The sequence below is a fragment of the Budorcas taxicolor genome, chromosome Y (assembly GCF_023091745.1).
Source record: "Budorcas taxicolor isolate Tak-1 chromosome Y, Takin1.1, whole genome shotgun sequence".
Taxonomy (NCBI): Eukaryota; Metazoa; Chordata; class Mammalia; order Artiodactyla; family Bovidae; genus Budorcas; species Budorcas taxicolor.
The window spans coordinates 3,902,481-3,921,346 of NC_068936.1; positions in this window are offsets into that span (position 1 = coordinate 3,902,481).

Below are 18,866 nucleotides of genomic sequence, written 5' to 3' on the forward strand. Positions count from 1 at the left end.
CCCCTGGGCCTAAAAGGTCATGGCCTTCTCCCTCTGGTTGTCAACATTCTGAATTTTTGCCTCTTGTGAGGGCCATAATGGAAGCTGGCTTGCTCTCCTTTGGTCAATACTAGGGCACAGTCTGTTCTGTGAGCAGGTTAGGGGTCACAGTGTGGTCTTAGAGCCTTCCAATGGGAAACTTCCTTTTTTAAAAAAAATTTTTCGTCTCTCTGGCATTCTGTGGTTCAGGCTGCTACATTACATTAGTCCTCTCAGAGTGTCCTTAGGGCATTCAAGCCCCATCTTTATTCTCAGAACTGAAGATGCAGAGGGCCCCTCTATACATATCCTCCACGCCTTGTGGTTGAACACGAGACTGTGAGACAGTTCTCCACTGGTAATTGCCTTTCGGGCTTGAATTCTGAGAGCTTGACTTTTGTGTGTGGGGGGAGGGTGGTGGTGGTGGGGTGTGTATATACTACCCTCTGAGATTTCAAAGTGGCCCACTGAATCAACCTCTGAGAGGGTTTCCTGTGGTATGGAAACTTCTCCTTCTCTAATAGCTTAAGATGAATGGTGCTGGATTTGTGATCTCAAGGAAGATTTAACTTCAGGACTAGGGACCAGGCTTGATCACTCAAGAGGGATAGAGAAAGGTTCTGACATGGACATCAGAAGGGGGACAGAGAATGCCCCCCATGCTAGTGTTACTAAGGGAGTTACGTACATTTTAATTTAGTTATTATAATAAATCAAAAGAATGTCTCAAATTTGTGAAGTTTCCCAGGCCTACTCCCACTATGTACATTTTAGGATAACAGGATTAGAATTTAACAATAGAAAGATACTACCAGACCCACACCCATAATATACCTTGTAAAGTATTAGGATTAGTCAGAAGGTTTTCAGGAAGGAGAAAGCGTCCTCAAGCATCATACTTTGTTGCTATGTAATCCCAGTTACAGAGTTTAAACTGAGTTGTTTGTTGTGTATTCATCAGTTCCAGGCTTAAAGAAGAAAAAAAAATTATGTGATTAAGCATATATTATATACATAGAAAAATATATAGAAATACATAAATAATATATATAGAAAAAATATATAGAAAATGTATTTTAAAATATATATATATATATATATATATATATATATATTTTAAAAGGGAAAACAAGTTTTCATATATATATATATGAAAACTTGTTTTCCCTTTTCTCCTCCTTGAGAATTTCAGAACCCTATCTCCTCCTTAAGAACACAGACACCTTTCTCCTCTTTGTGGAGCCTAGACATCTTATCAATCTGCCTAGGAATTGACTCTCTATCCCCAGCACAAATTCAGTTCAGTTGCTCAGTCATGTCCTTCTATTTGTAACCCCAAGGACTGTTGCACACCAGGCTCCTCTGTCCATCACCAACTTTCACAGCTTGCTCAAACTAATCTCCCTTGAGTCCGTGATTGAGCCAATTTCATCCTTTCTCATCTGCTTCTCCTCCTGCCTTCAATCTTTCCCAGCACTGGGATCTTTTGCAGGAGTCAGGTCTTTGCATCAGGTAGCCAAACTATTGTAGCTTCAGCTTTTGCATCAATCCTTCCAATAAATATTCAGGGCTGAATTTCTTTAGGACTGACTGATTTTATCTCCTTTCTGTCCAAGGGATTCTCAAGTGTCTTCTCCAACACCACACGTCAAAAGCACAAACTTCTCTGGGCTCAGATTTCTGTATAGTCCAACTATCACGTCAATACATGACTACTGGAAAATTTATAGCTTGGACTAAAAAGAATTTTATTGGCAAAGTAATGTTTCTGTTTTTAAATATGTTGTCTAGGTTGGTAATAACTTTTCTTCCAAGAAGCAAGTGTCTTTTAATTTCATGCTGAAGCCACCATCTACAGTGATTTTGGAGCCAAGAAAATAGTATCTCTCACCATTTCTGTTGTTTCCCCATCTACTTGCCATGAAATGATGGGACCAGATGCCGTGATCTTCCTTTTTGAATGCTGAATTTTAAGCCAGCTTTTTCACTCTCCTGTTTTACTTTCATCAAAGGCTCTTTAGTTCCTCATCACTTTTTGTCATATGAGTTTTGTCATCTGCATATCTGAAGTTATTGATATTTCTCTGAGTAATTTTGATTCCAGCTTGCGCTTCATCCAGTCTGGCATTTCATATGATGTGCCCTGCATCTAATTTAAGTAAGCAGGGTTACAATTCAGAACCAGTCCATTGTTGCATGTCTGGGTCTAGAACCAGGGTCTATCCCTAAATGCTTTGTCTCTCTTTTCTTGTTTATCTCTTCTCCTACCTCATTATGAGAAAACTGATTTGCCTTTATGGGTATCTAGTGTCCTCTGCCAGGATATAGAACTTGTTTTGTGACAGTTACTGCACATGCTGACAATCTTTTGAGGTATTTACTGGGGGAAAATTGAACTTCTTGTAATATTCCACTACCATTTTAGGATTAGTCTACCGAGTTTATGTTACAAGGAATGCATTCTGCCACTACTAAGCAAGTGCTCTAAAGTAGCCATACTGTCAATATAACACCATCAAGTACTATTGAGCTCACAGTATAAAGCATGCAGGCAGTGAAGCTACTGAGCTCACCCTCTGTAGTATGCATCTAGTAACTACATAATTTGCACTCTGAAGTATGCATCTTACCATTGTTTTGCCCCACTCTGTGGCACTTATGCTGCAACTCATGGTCTGGCACTCATGAGTGCCTGAACCACTACTCCTGATTATGCATGCAGCAACTACTGAGCTTGAATCACGATTTTGCATTCTGCTTTTACTGAGAATTGAATTAGAACATGTGGTCATTAGCTTGCATTCTGGAGCATACATTACAACTCTAGAGCATGAGTATCACAATCAAGTGTGCCTGCGCTCTGGACCTGGCATGCCATAATGACTGAAAATGCAAAAAGCTTTTCACAACTATTGACCCCTGATTTCATACCACTGCTGTAGCTGTTGCTAAGTCACTTCAGTCGAGTTCAACTCTGTGTGACCATATAGACAGCAAGCCACTAGGCTCCCCTATTCCTGGGATTCTCCAGGCAAGAATACTGGAGTGGGTTGCCACTTCCTACTCCAATGCATGCATCCATGTATACTAAGTCACCTCAGTCTTGTTCGACTCCGTGCAAACCTATGTGAAATGTTGTTGTTGAATGATGCTAGGATTCTTGGCCCCTGGAGGAGAAGAATTCAGTCTGGGGAGAGACAGGCTTGATCACTCAGAGATTTTGTGTAATAAAATTTTATTAAAGTATAAAGGAGATAGAGAAAGCTTCTGAAATAGGCATCAGAAGGGGGCAGAAATGATGGGATCTAGTCTAGTCTTCAGCTTGATGTTATATAGTCAAGCAGTCTATTAATGAAAGAAAGGTATGTCTCAAAACTCAGAATGGCACCAGCCCCCTGACCCATAACATACATTTTGGGATAATCTTGGCACCAAATGGTTCATCCTGGGCCATAAAATTATTAACTTGAATCTTGAAGCAGGGCAGATCACCATGTAAATAGTTTCATTTACATAGACTAGAGGAACAATATCTGAGTATAACATAATGGTTTGTCAAGTAGGTTCTGAGCCAAAAGGTGGAACTGACTTGAAGACAGAGTTTGGGGTAAATGCATAGTACATTAGTATAGCTTAAGATAAACATTTCCATAAGAAAAAGGCATTGATTATCTCTAGGTTAGAGAATAGTAACTTCAGGTGAAACCAGATGTCATTATGGCAACAAGGAATTTTAAGAGAAACTTTCTTTTAAATTTGTATAGAAAAGGAAAAAAAAAAATTGCTAGTTTGTTTCTTCCTGCCACTTAAGAGAGATAAAAATGTCTGACCCTGTTACCCTCTCATTTGGACAGCAGTCCACCAACCTCCTCTGTCCATGGGATTCTTCAAGCAAGAATACTGGAGTGGGTTGCCATTTTCTTCTCTGATTTCAAACCGCACATGCTATCAATACTGAGCTTTCACTCTGGAATATGCGCTTGTCAATACTGAGACCGCCATCTAGAGGACCCTTGCTGGAACTACTTAGTTTCCAATCTGGATCACCCTTTCGGCCACTATTGTGATTATTAACAAGATTTAGAACAAGTGTGTTGCTGTCACTGAGACTGCACAATAGAGCATACATCCCATCATTCCTGAGCCCAGGTTCTTAAGAATATGGCCTACGACTCCTGAGCCTGTCTCTAAAGTATGCCTGTTGTAAGCACACATACACATTTAATATATTACACTCTGGCTCCTGCATCCCTGAACTACTGCAACTGCCTTCCCAAAAAAGAGTGCATCGCCTACTGAACTTTCACTGTAATACATAAATATCACAATAGTTAGCTTGTTACCTCATGGGCAAGTCAGGCCACTACTCAAAGTGTGCTGTAGTTCATGTGTGCCTAAGCAATTACTGAACTTTCACTCTGAAGTTTACTTCTGGACATTTGTGGACACAACCAAGTCAGCACTTCTGACACAGTAAGTTTGACCATTGGAGGACATGATACACCTCTATTGGACATGAGCTCAAAGGCAGGCATCCGCGCTCTGCTGAGAACATGCCCTAGTTGCACACATGCCACAGTACCTGAACTTGCAACTGGGGGTACAGGTCTCATGACTACAGGGTGCACACATTTTAGCATGGATTTTGCGCTACTGAGGTTTACTCAGAATCATATCTCCCACCATTACTGTGTGTACCTTCTAGAGCCAATATTTTGACACTACTGAGATTATGCTATAGAGTAAAAATGCCTGTACTACATAACTTCACACTGAATCATGCATCCCAGCAGTATAAATCCTGGTACAACAGCACACTTGTCACTTCTGAGTCCTTACACTAGCAGGCATGGCACAGCTAGTGAGCATGTGGTCTAGAACATGTGTGCGGCAATTACTAATTTTGCACTGTGAAGCATGTGTCTTGCCATGTGTAAACCCAGGCCCCAAAATACTAATGCTTCAGCTACTGATTTTGCACCATGGCACACTGTTTATAACTGCTGAGCCTGCCTTGTAGAGCATGAGTTCCACTACAAATAATCTTGTTCCATGGCCTGTGTGCTTAAACTAATGAGCCGACACTCTGCAGCTGGAATTTGTCAAAGACTTGGCTTGCCCTCAGTAATAGATATATTGCTCATCTGAGTTAAATTCGTGCATTCCAGTCCATTTTACGTCACTGATTCCTAGAATGTTGATGTTCACTCTTGCCATTTCCTGTTTGACCACTTCGAATTTGCCTTGATTCATGGACCTGACATTCTAGGTTCCTATGCAATATTGCTCTTTACAGCATTGGACCTTGCTTCTATCACCAGTCACAAACACAATATTATCTTTGCTTTGGCTTCATCACTTCATTCTACCTGGAGTTATTTCTCCACTGATCTCCAGTAACATATTGGGCACCTACTGACCTGGGGAGTACTTCTTTCAGTATCCTATCACTTTGCATTTTCATACTATTCATGGAGTTTTCAAGGCAAGAATACTGAAGTGGTTTTCCATTCCCTTCTTCAGTAAACCACATTGTGTCAGACCTCTCCACCATGACCCCTCTGTCTTGAGGGGCCCCACAGGCATGGCTCAGTTTCATTGAGTTAGACAAGGCTGTGGTCCTAGTTTGATTAGATTGACTAGTTTTCTGTGATTATGGTTTCAGTGTGTCTGCTCTCTGATGACTTCTTGCAACACCTACCATGGAAGAAATGGAGTAGCCATCATGGTCAACAAAATAGTCTGGGATGCAGTACTTGGATGCAGTCTCAAAAATGACAGAATGATCTCTGTTCGTTTCCAAGGCAAACCATTCAATATCACAGTAGTCCAAGTCTACGCCCCAATCAGTAATGCTGAAGAAGCTGAAGTTGACTGGTTCTATGAAGACCTACAAGAACATTTACTACTAACACCCCCCAAAAAGTTATCCTTTTCATTATAGGGGACTGGAATGCAAAATTAGGAAGTCAAGAAACACCTGGAGTAACAGATAAATTTGGTCTTGGAATACAGATGAATCAGGGCAAAGACTAATAGAGTTTTGCCAAGAAAATGCACTGGTCATAGCAAACACCCTCTTCCAACAACACAAGAGAAGACTCTACACATGGACATCACCAGATGATCAACACTGAAACCAGATTGATTATATATTTTGCAGCCAAAGATGGAGAAGCTCTATACAGTCAACAAAAACAAGACCAGGAGATGACTGTGGCTTAGATCATGAATTCCTTATTGCCAGATTCAGACTTAAATTGAAGAAAGTAGGGAAAACCACTAGACCATTCAGGTATGACCTAAATCGAATCCCTTATGAGTATTCAGTGGTAGTGAGAAATAGATTAAGGGACTAGATCTGATGAATAAAGTGCCTAATGAACTATGGAATGAGGTTCATGACATTGTACAGAAGACAGGAATCAAGACCATCTCCAAGAAAAAGAAATATAAAAAAGCAAAATGGCTGTCTGGGGAGACGTTACAAATAGCTTTGAAAAGAAGAGAAGTGAAAGGCAAAGGAGAAAAGAAAAGTTATAAGCATCTGAATGCAGCATTCCAAAGAAAGCAAGAGGAGAAAAGAAAGCCTTCCTCAGCAATCAGTGCAAAGAAATAGAGGAAAGCAACAGAATGGGAAAGACTAGAGATCTCTTCAAGAAAATTAGAGATACCAAGGGAACATTTCATGCAAAGATGGGCTCGATAAAGGACAGAAATTGTATGGGCCTAACAGAAGCAGAAGATATTAACAAGAGATGGCAAGAATACACAGAAAAATTGCCCAAAAAAGATCTTCATGACCCAGATAATCACGATGGTGTGATCACTCATCTAGAGCCAGACATCCTTGAATGTGAAGTCAAGTGGGCTTTAGAAAGCATCACTATGAACAAAGCTAGTGGAGGTGATGGAATTCCAGTTGAGCTGTTTAATCCTGAAAGATGATGTGAAAGTGCTGCACTCAAAATGCCATCAAATTTGGAAAACTCAGCAGTGGCAACAGGACTGCAAAAGGTCAATTTTCATCCCAATCCCAAAGAAAGGCAATGCCAAAGAATTCTCCAATTACTGCACAATTGTGCTCATCTCACATGCTAGTAAAGTAATGCTCAAAATTCTCCTAGCCAGGCTTCAACAATAAGTGAACTGTGAACTTCCAGATGTTCAAGTTTGTTTTAGAAAAGGTAGAGGACCCAGAGATGAAATTGCCAACATCTGATGGATCATGGAAAAAGCAAGACCATTCCAGAAAAACGCCTATTTCTGCTTTATTGACTATGCCAAAGCCTTGACTGTGTGGATAGCAATAAACTGTGGAAAATTCTGAAAGAGATGGGAATACCATCCCACCTGACTGGCCTCTTGAGAAATCTGTATGCAGATCAGGAAGCAACAGTTAGAACTAGACATGGAACAACAGACAGATTTTATATAGGAAAGGAGTACGTCAAGGCTGCATATTGTCACCCTGCTTATTTAACTTCTATGCAGAGTACATCATGAGAAACATTGGGCTGGAAGAAGCACAAGCTGGAATCAAGATTGTCGGGAGAAATATCAATGACCTCTGATATTCAGATGACACACCCTTATAGGCAGAAAATGAAGAGGAACTAAAAAGCTTGTTAAAGTGAAAGTGGAGAGCAAAAAAGTTGTCTTAAAGCTCAACATTCAGAAAATGAAGATCATGGCATCCGGTCCCATCACTTCATGTGAAATAGATGTGAATATAGTGGAAACAGTGTGAAACTTTATTTTTTTTTGGGGGGGGGGCTCCAAAATCACTGCAGATGGTGATCGCAGCCATGAAATTAAAAGACGTTTACTTCTTGGAAGAAAAGTTGTGACCAACCTAGATAGCATATTGAAAAACAGACATTACTTTGCCAACAAATGTCCGTCTATTCAAGGCTATGGATTTTCCAGTAGTCATGTATGGATTTGAGAGTTGGACTGTGAAGAAGGCTGAGTGCTGAAGAATTGATGCTTTGGAACTGTGGTGTTGGAGAAGACTCTTGAGAGTGCCTTGGACTGCAAGGAGATCCAACCAGTCCATGCTGAAGGAGATCAGCCCTGGGATTTATTTGGAAGGAATGATGCTAAACCTTAAACTCCAGTACTTTGGCCACTTCAGGTGAAGAATTGACTCACAGGAAAAGACTCTGATACTTGAAGAGATTGGGGGCAGGAGAAGGGGATGACAGAGGATGAGATGGCTGGATAGCATCACTGACTCAAAGGACATGAGTCTGAGTGAACTCCGGGAGTTGGTGTTGGACACAGAGGCCTGGCGTGGTGCAATTCATTGGGTCGCAAATAGTCGGACATGACTGAACTACTGAACTGAATTGAACTGGCTTGCCATCTGTTGCATATTTCCCTCCACTATTCCAGCACTCTAGAGCTGGTGTTCCAACTACTGAGGTTTCACTCTGGGGAACCTATTCCAGGGCAGTTGGAATAGGCTGTATTTTAAAACACATATCCTACCCACGAATGAACCCTCATTCTAGATCTACTGTGTGACCACTAGTGACCCTGAATTCTAAAATATTATTATCACTTTGTTGAAGTATTGCTCTAGAAGCCGTGTGCAAAAAGTACTCCGTTGCATTTTATACCAGCCGTTATGCTGCTAGTCATCCAGCACTCTAGACTATGCAAGCTGTGAGTAACATCTATGGATGATGTTCCAAAACTACAAATCTGGTGTATACTTCATATTTCCTGCCTCAATTGATCATGCGTCAAAACACACATTTGCCAAAACACTTGTCCTTGCACTGTTGAGGACTTTTCTTCCAATTACTGAGCATGTGTGGCAGAGCAGGTGTATCACACTTTCTGAATTTTATCTCTGGGTATGCACCCAAAAATAAAACCCAGCCTTCAAGAGAACCTGTCCCTCAATTACTGAGTCTGCACTCTTGAGCAAGTGCACTGCAATTCCTGAGACCACACTCTGAATCACACTTAGGGCATGCATGCTGCATCTGCTGAGCTTAACTCTTCATCATGCATCTCAATAGTGAAACACACTTTAGACATACCCCTGTTAATACAGCCCCATGATCTACAGCAAGTGTGCTTCAAATACTGAATCTTTGCTTTAGAGAACACGTGCCTCATCTCCTGAGATTTTGCTTTGGACAATTCTCCCCATCACTACTAGACTGTGCTCTAGAGCAGACGGGACGTAAATAAGATGGCACTTTGGAGCCTGCATACATCACTACTGTGTCTCAGCTCTAGCATAGGAGTACTGAAATTGCTTAGGTTGCAATCTGGAGTACACATTCTGCCACTAGTGTGCTTGCACTTTAGAGCAGGCTGTCTGAAGCCATCCCATTGGCACTGGCAACATGCATCCAGCCACTGCTGAATGCACACTAGAGCACAGTTCCTGCCACTATTGAGTGTGCAATCTAACATAAGATGTGAAAACTGCTCAGTCACATTGTGGAGCATACACCTCTTTCCACAACTGAACTTGCATTCTACAGCAAATGTTACACAACTACTGACCTTGTGCTCTAGAATTGGCACATCATAAATAATTTTCTTAACATCTGAAGCATGTGTCTGGCCAGCACTAAATCCATGCTTTAGATCAGCTATGCTGAAATCACTGAGCTTGACCTTAGGAGTATGACTGAACTCACATTTTATAGCACACCTACTGCCTCTGTGGCTTGTGCCCGAAAACTATCGTGAGACGTGAGAACAAGATGGTGGTGCAGTAGGTTGATGTGGAGTACATCTCTTCATTGATATATCAGGCATACACCTTCAGACACAGAAGAGTAATCAGAACATCAGCTCAAAGCAGACAGGAGTATCTGACCAGTGGAAAAGAATATATAGAACCATGCAAAACTAAGTAGGATGGAAGAACTGGGGAGATGGGAAACAGGAATATTAGTAGGACTCGATCTGCCCTCATTGGGTGAAGGAACTAAAGCAGGAGTCCAATTACACATTGGGGTAGTTATTTGAATCATAGAATAAACATTTAAAGCTGAGAGTGAAACAGTGGATCTGTGGAAATCTAGGTGGAATGAGAATCAGACTGTCCTTACTGCAGGTATACATACCCCAGACAGGGATACGTGTCCCCTGAAAGGCACAGTGGCTGGGAGCTGGAGTGTAGGGATTCTGGAGCAGCTCCAGTGCACGGGCTGCTGTTAACTGTGGAGAGATGGAGAGAGGTGGTGTGAGGGAGGAGACTGTGGTAGGATACACCTGTGGAGGAAAGCCAGACAGCCACAGAAGAAAGGCAATATCGCTGAGTGACATGTAAGGGGTGGAACAATTATCATAGCCTTTCTCTTCCCACAAGCTAGCATCAGCAGTTACTACAATAGAGAGGCTGGCCCATCAAATTCCTGACACACTGAGATACAGAGTAGGACACCACCCTACTCCTTTAAGTGCTCCCTTAAGTCTCTGATGCACCAAGCTAGAGTAGAACCCCACTCAGAATGCTCCTTTAAGTGCCTGATGCACTGATCTACAGAGTAGGGCCCAGCCAGGGAGGTCTCTCTATGTGCTGGCACATAGAACAACAGACAAGGACTCAAGGCAAGGAAGACTTCTAAGTGCCTGAATAGGTGGAACTAGGGAGAAAGACTGGCCAAAGAGGCCTTCTGGTCACCAGCTACAAGAAGCTTGTGAAAAGACTCTGATAGTGCCACAACTCCTGTGGTGTAGTCAGTCTGTGTCCCTAGACACGCACACTTGGCACCACCAGGGTCCCTGAAAGCCAAGCAGCTGCTTCACCTTCATAGTTAACTCTCACTGGGAAAAAGCTGCCACAGGTTAAAAAAAAAAATCTTGCAACTATTTCCACAGGATTGCTTCAGTCATGTCTAACACTTTGTGGGATGCATTTCACCACACTAGAGAATAAGTTCTAAAATACATATACTGCAGCAACTGACCTTTTCCAGTTCTTTTGCCACTGCTGAGTTTTCCAAATTTGCTGGCATATTGAGTTCAGCACTTTCACAGCACTGTCTTTTAGGATTTGAAATCGCTCAACTGGAGTTCCATATATCCACTAACTTTGTTTGTATTGATGCTTCCTAATGCCCACTTGACTTCACATTCCAGGATATCTGGCTCTAGATGAGAGATCACACCATCATGATTATCTGGATTATGAAGATATATTCTGTATAGTTCTTCAATCTTTTCTGTATGGATTCTTATTACCTCTTCATAGTACCTTCTGTTTCTCTTAGGTCCATATCATTTCTGTCCTTTATTGTGTCCATCTTTGCACAAAATGTTCCCTTGGTATCTTTAATTTTCTTGAAGCCATCTCTAATCTTTCCCATTCTATTCTTTTCCTCTATTTCTTTGCACTGATCACCGAGGAAGGCTTTCCTATCTCTCCTTGCTATTCTTTGGTACTCTGCATTCATAGGTGTATATCTTCCCTTTTCTCCATTTCCTTTTGCTTCTCTTCTTTTCTTAACCATTTGTAAGGGCTCCTCAGACAACCATTTTGCCTTTTTTCATTTATCTTCTTGGGGGTCTTTATCACTGCCTCCTGTACAGTTTCATGAACCTCCATCCATAGTTCTTCAGCCACTCTATCAAACCTAACCCCTAAAATATTTTGTCACTTCCACTGTAAAATCATAAGGGATTTGATTTAGGTCATATGTGAATCATCTAGTGGTTTCCCCCAATTTCTTCAATTTAAGTCTAAGTCTGTAGCATTAGTCCCATAAATACTGAGCTTCCACTCTGAACCTTCTTTCTTATAAGTATTTGGCCAACATTTTAGAGTACTTTTGCTGCACCTATTTATCTTCACTCTGAAATACATGTACCGTCTCTCCTGAGAGGATGCTCAAGTGCATGCATTTAACTCCTACTGAGCCTATGCTCCAGAGTAGTACATTCTGCCACATGCATCTTCCACTACTTAGACTATGATGCTGAGGTCATGCTACAACTACATATTTGCAATCTCAAGAGCATCTTCTTTTACTTTCAGCTTCTATACCAGCACATATGTTTTTCCCCTCCGGAGAAGATTCTTGAGACTGCAAGGAGATCCAACCATTCTAAAGATCGGTCCTGGGTGTTCTTTGGAAGAAATGATGCTGAAGCTGAAACTCCAGTACTGTGGCCACCTCATGAGAAGAGTTGACTCATTGGAAAAGACTCTGATGCTGGGAGGGATTGGGAGCAGGAACAGAAGGGTATAACAGTGGATGAGATGGCTGGATGGCATCACTGACTTGATGGACGTGAGTTTCAGTGAACTCCGGGAGTTGGTGATGGACCCGGAGGCCTGCGGTGCTGCAATTCATGGGGTCACAAAGTGTTGTACACAACTGAGCTACTGAACTGAACTGACCTGAAGCCCACTTTCTTGAATAGGTATCAAACAAATGTTGAGGTTGTATTCTGGAGCATGTCCCTGCTATTTCTGAACTCACTTTTTTTCATTTCTTCATATTTCTTTTTAAAAATGATTTATTTTATTTGGAATAGAGTTACTATGCATTTCTGTGATGTTTTTGGACATATACATCAACACGAATCATCCACATGGATACATGTGTCCCAGTATCCTGAACACAACTCAACCTCCCTTGTTACCCCATCCTTTTGGGTTCTTCCACAGCACCAGAGTTTGTTGCAGCTTTCAAATATTGAACTTGCACTGGTCAGCTCTTTTATATATGGTAATGCACCTGTTTCAATGCTATTTTCTCAAATCGTCCCATCCTTGAATTCTCCCACTGAGTCTAAGAGTCTGTTCTTTATATGTGCATCACCTTTACTAGCCTCCATGTAGGATCATTGTTACTGTCTTCCTAAATTACATATATATGCAATATTAAACAATATTTGACTCTTTCTGGCTTTTTTTTTTTACTCTGAATAATAGGCTTCAGGTTGAACTGCTTCATTAAAAATGACACAAATATATGCATTTCTGTAGCTGAGTAATATTCCATTTGTATATATACCACAACTTCCTTATTTATTCATCTGCTGATATACTTCTAGATTACTTCCATGTCCTAGCTATCGTAAAGATTATTGCAATAAACATTGGGGTACATGTGTCTCTTTCAATTCTAATTCCCTCTGGATGCATGCCAAGAAGGGGGGTTCCTGGGTCATATGACAGTTCTATTTCAAGTTGCTCAAGGAATCTCCAAACTGTTCTGCATACAGGTTGCACCAGTTTGTGTTGCCAGCAAGAGTGTAATAGGGTTACTTTTTCACCACACCATCTCCAAGAGTTCTTGCTTGTAGAATTTCTGGTGATGGCCATTCTGAACATTGTGAGATGACAACTCATTGCAATTTTCATTTTCATTTCTCTAATAATGAATGATGCTAAGCATATTTCATGTGATTTTTAGCTATCTGTATGTCTTCTTTAAAGAAATGTCAGTTTAGGGCTTTTGTCCCCTTTATTTAGGCCATTCACTTTGCTGATATTGAGTTGAATGAGCTGATTGCATATTTTACAGATTAACCCTTTGTCAGTTGTTTCATTTTCTATTAATTTGATCCCATTCTGAGGGCTGACTTTTCACCTTGCTTATCGTTCTCCAAAAGCTTTAAAGTTTAATTACATCTCTTTTTTTGTTGTTTCCAGTACTGTGGAGGGTGGGTAATAGAGGATTTTGCTGTGGTTTATGTGGAGAGTGTTCTGCCTATGCTTTTCTCTAGGAGTTTTACAGTTTCTAGCCTTACACTTAGGTCTTTAATCCATTTTGTATTTATTTTTGTTTATGGTATTAGATAGCATTCTAGTTTCATTCTTTTACAAATAGTTGACCAATTTCCTGAGCACCACTTGCTGAAGAGACTGTCTTTTCTCCATTATATATATATATATTTTACCTCCTTTGTTAAAAATATGGTATCCATGGATGGGTGGATTTATCCCTGGACTTTCTGGTTAGTTTCATCAATCTATATTTCTGTTGTTGTGCCAGGGTTATGTTGTCTTGATGACTGTAACTTTGTAACACAATCTGTAGTCAGAAAGGTGGATTCCTTCATTACATTCTACTTTCTGGAGATAGCCTTGGTTATTCAGGGTCTTCGGCATTTCCATACAGATTGTAGAACTATCAGTTCTAGCTTTGTGAAAAATACCTTTGGTAGTTTGATAAATGTTGCAATGACTCTATGGAGAAGGCAGTGGCACCGCACTCCAGTACTCTTGCCTGGAAAATCCCATGGACGGAGGAGCCTGGTAGGCTGCAGTCCATGGAGTCGCAAAGAGTTGGACACGACTGAGTGACTTCACTTTCACTTTTCACTTTCATGCATTGGAGAAGGAAATGGCAACCAACTCCAGTGTTCTTACCTGGAGAATCCCAGGGACAACAGAGCCTTGTGGGCTGCCGTCTATGGTGTCGCACAGATTCAGACACGACTGACGAGACTTAGCAGCAGCAGCAGCAGACTCTATAGGTTCCTTTGGGACACATACTCCTTTTCACTATATTGATTTTTCTAACCCAAGAATATGGTATATTATTTATGTCACCTTTGATTTTTTTTCATCACTTTAATGTTTTTTTTTACATAGGTCTTTTGTCTCTTCAAGTAAATTTATTTCTAAATATTTTATTATTTTCATTGCAACAATGACTGTGATTTTTTTCCCCCAATTTCTCTTGCTGGTTTTTCTGATTATTGTATAGGAATCCAAGGGATTTCTGTGAAAAATTTTATATCCTGCAACTTTACTGTATTCATGGATATGTCCTAGTCATTTTCTGATGGTGTCTTTAGGATTTTCTACATAGAGTTGTATTTTATCTGCAAACAGCATGTTATAATTCTTCCTTTTCAATCTGGATTTATTTTATTTTATTTTTCTACTCTGATTGTTGCAGCTAGGGTTCCCAAATTTAACCTTAATAGTAGTGGTGAGAGTTAGAGCTCTTTCCTTCTTCCAGATTTTAGAGAAAATGCTTTCAATATTTTGCCTTGTGGATAGGTTCCTGTGGGCTTGTCATATATTGTCTTATTTTGTTGAGTTATTTTTCTTCTGCGTATACCTTCTGGAGAGTTTTTACCATAAATCAATGCTGAATTTTGTCAATGATCATATGGCTTTTATAATTCAATATGCAGATATGACATATCACATTTATTGATTTGTGACTATTGAAGAATCCTTGCATCTCTGGGATAAAGCCTACTTGATCATGAGGTATGATGTTTTTGATATGCTATTGCATTCTACTTGCCTGAATTTTGTTGCAGATTTTTACGTATATGGTATTTAGTGATATTGACCTGTTTTCCTCTTTTTTTCTTTCTTTCTTTTTTTAAAATGGCATCTTCTAGTTTTGTTATCAGGGTGATGGTAGTGACTTAGAATGGGTGCTGGAGTTTTCCTTTCTCCGAAAATTTTTGGAAGAGTTTGAATACGATGGATGTTATCTTTTCTCTAATTTTTTTTTTTTTTTTTGTTGTTGTTGTTAGAATCTACTTCTTAAGCCTTCTTGTTCTGGTTTATTCCTGTTGGAAGAATTTATGTTAAAGTTTTGATTTCCATAATCATGATTCATCTGTGTAAATTATTTATTTCCTCCTGTTTAATTTTAGGAGGTTCTATTTTTCAAATATCCTAAAAAAGACAATGCCAAAGAGTATTTAAACTACTGTACAATTACACTCATCTTACACACTAGCAAAGTGATGCTCAAAATTCTCCAGTTTAGACTCCAACAGTACAAGAACCAAGAACTCTCAGGTGTTCAAGCTAGATTTAGAAATTACAGGGGAACAAGGGATCAAATTGCCAACATCTGTTGGATCATAGAAAAAGCAGGAGAGTTAAAAAAAAAAAAATCTCTGTTTTATTGACTGCATGGGATAATACATCACATTACCTACTTCCTGAGAAATCTGTATGCAGGTCGAGAAACAACAGTTAGAGCCAGACATGGAACAATGGACTGGTTCCAAACTTCGAAAGGAGTCTGTCAAGGCTGTATACTGTCATGCTGCTTTTTTTACTTATATGCAGAGTACATCTTGCAAAATGCTGGACAGTATGAAGCACAAGCTGGAATCAAGATTTCCAGGAGAAATGCCAATAACCTCAGATATGCAAATGACATCAGCCTTATGGGAGTTAACAAGGATGAACTGGGGAGCCTCTTGATGAAAGTAAAGGGCAGTGAAAAAGCTGGCTTATATCTCAACATTCAAAAAACAAAGATCATGGCATCCAGTCTCATCAGTTCATGGCAAATAGATGGGGAAACATTAGAAAGAATTAGATACTTTATTTTCTTGGGGTCCCAAATCGCTGTAGATGGTGACTACAGCCATAAAATTAAAAGACACTTGCTGTTTGGAAGAAAAGCTACAACCAAACTACACAGGATATTAAAAAGCAAAGTCATTTGTTTTCCAACAAAGGTCAGTCTAATCAGTGCTATGGATGACTGTGACCCATTGCACTAAGCACGGCTGAGAGGAGTTACCCCACGTCTGAGGTCAGGGGCAGCGGCCGAGAGTGCAGGCTGCGATGGCGCAGGAAAGGTCAAAAGGAGCTACCCAAGTCTGAGGTCAGGAGCAGTGGCCTAGAGGATCTACCCCATGTCCAAGGCCAGTGGGGGCTGGGAGGAGACACCTGCATCCGACGTCAGGGGCGCAGCCAAGAGGAGCTACCCAACGTCCAAGGCCAGGGGCAGTGGCCGAGAGGAGCTACCCCACGTCCAGGGTCAGTGATGGTCAGGAGGAGACATCCCGCATCCTAAGTCAGGGGCAGTGGCCAGAAAAGCTACCCTGTGTCCGAGGCCGGGGCGGGGGGCGGCTGGCAGGAGCAACCCAAGGAGCTTTGGCTGTGCGAGTGCAGGAGGGCATAGAGGAGCTATCCCATGTTGAAGGTATGGAAGGGTGGTGGTAAGGAGATACCCCTCATCCAAGGTAAGGAGCAGTGGTTGTGCTTTGGTGGAGTAGCCTTGAAGAGATACCCCATGCCCAAGGTAAGAGAAACCCAAGTAAGATGATAGGTGTTGCAAGAGGGCATCAGAGGGCAGACAGACTGAAACCATGCTTACAGGGATCTAATCAATCTAATCACACTAGGACCACAGCCTTGTTGAATTCAATGAAACCAAGCCATGCCTGCAGGGCAACAAAAATGGGAGGGTCAAGGTGGAGAGGTCTGACACAATGTGGTCCACTGGAGAAGGGAATGGCAAACCATTTCAGTATTCTTGCCTTGAGAACCCCATGAACAGTATTAAAAAGCAAAATGAGAGTATCCTGAAAGAGGAACTCCCCAGGTCATTAGGTGCCCAATATGCTACTGGAGATCAGTGAAGAAATAACTCTATAAAGAATGAAAGGATGGAGCCAAAACAAAAACAATACTCAGCTGTGAATCTGACGTGATAGAAGCAAGGTCCAATGCTGTAAAGAGTAATATTGCATAGGAACCTGGAATGTCAGGTCCATGAATCAAGGCAAATTGGAAGAGGTCAAACAAGAGATGGCAAGAGTTAACGTCGACATTCAAGGAATCAACGAACTAAAATGGACTGTAATGGGTGAATTTAACTCAGATGACCATTATATCTACTACTGTGCAGGAGCCCCTTAGAAGAAATGGGATAGCCATCATGGTCAACAAAAGAGTCCAAAATGCAGTACTTGGATGCATTCTAAGAAAAACAAAAACAAAAACAAAAACAGAATGATCTCTGTTCATCTTCAAGGCAAACCATTCAATATCACAGTAATCCAAGTCTATGACCCAACCAGTAACGCTGAAAAAGCTGACAGTTGAACGGTTCTATGGAGACCTACAAGACCTTGTAGAACTAACACCTTACAAAGATGCCCTTTTCATTATAGGGGACTGGAATGCAAAAGTAGGAAGTCAAGAAACACCTGGAGTAACAGGCAAATTTGGCCTTGGAATGTGGAATGAAGCAGGGCAAAGAATAATAGAGTTTTGCCAAGAAAATGCACTGGTCATAGCAAACACCCTCTTCCAACAACACAAGAGAAGACTCTACACATGGACATCACCAGATGGTCAACACTGAAATCAGAATGATTATATATTTTGCAGCCAAAGATGGAGAAGCTCTATACAGTCAACAAAAACAAGACCAGGACCTGACTGTGGCTCATATCATGAATTCCTTATTGCCAGATTCAGACTTAAATTGAAGAAAGTAGGGAAAACCGCTAGACCATTCAGGTATGACCTAAATCGAATCCCTTATAATTATACAGTGGAAGTGAGAAATAGATTTAAGGGCCTAGATCTTATAGATAGAGTGCCTGATGAACTGTGGAATGAGGTTCATGACATTGTTCAGGAGACAGAGATCAAGACCATCCCCATGGAAAAGAAATGCAAATAAGCAAAATGTCTGTCTGAGGAGGCCTTACAAATAACTGTGAAAAGAAGAGAAGCAAAAAGCAAAGGAGCAAAGGAAAGATATAAGCATGTGAATGCAGAGTTCCAGAGAATAGCAAGAAGAGAAAAGAAAGCCTTCTTCAGCGATCAATGCAAAGAAATAGAGGAAAAGAACAGAATGGGAAAGACTAGAGATCTCTTCAAGAAAATTAGAGATATCAGGGGAACATTTCATGCAAAGATGGGCTAGATAAACGACAGAAATGGTATGGACCTAACAGAAGCAGAAGGTATGAAGAGGTGGCAAGATACACAGAGAACTGTACAGAAAAGATCTTGATGACCCAGATAATCATGATGATGTGACCATTAATTTAGAGCCAGACATCCTGGAATGTGAAATCAAGTGGGCCTTAGAAAGCATCACTATGAACAAAGCTAGTGGAGGTGATGGCAGTCC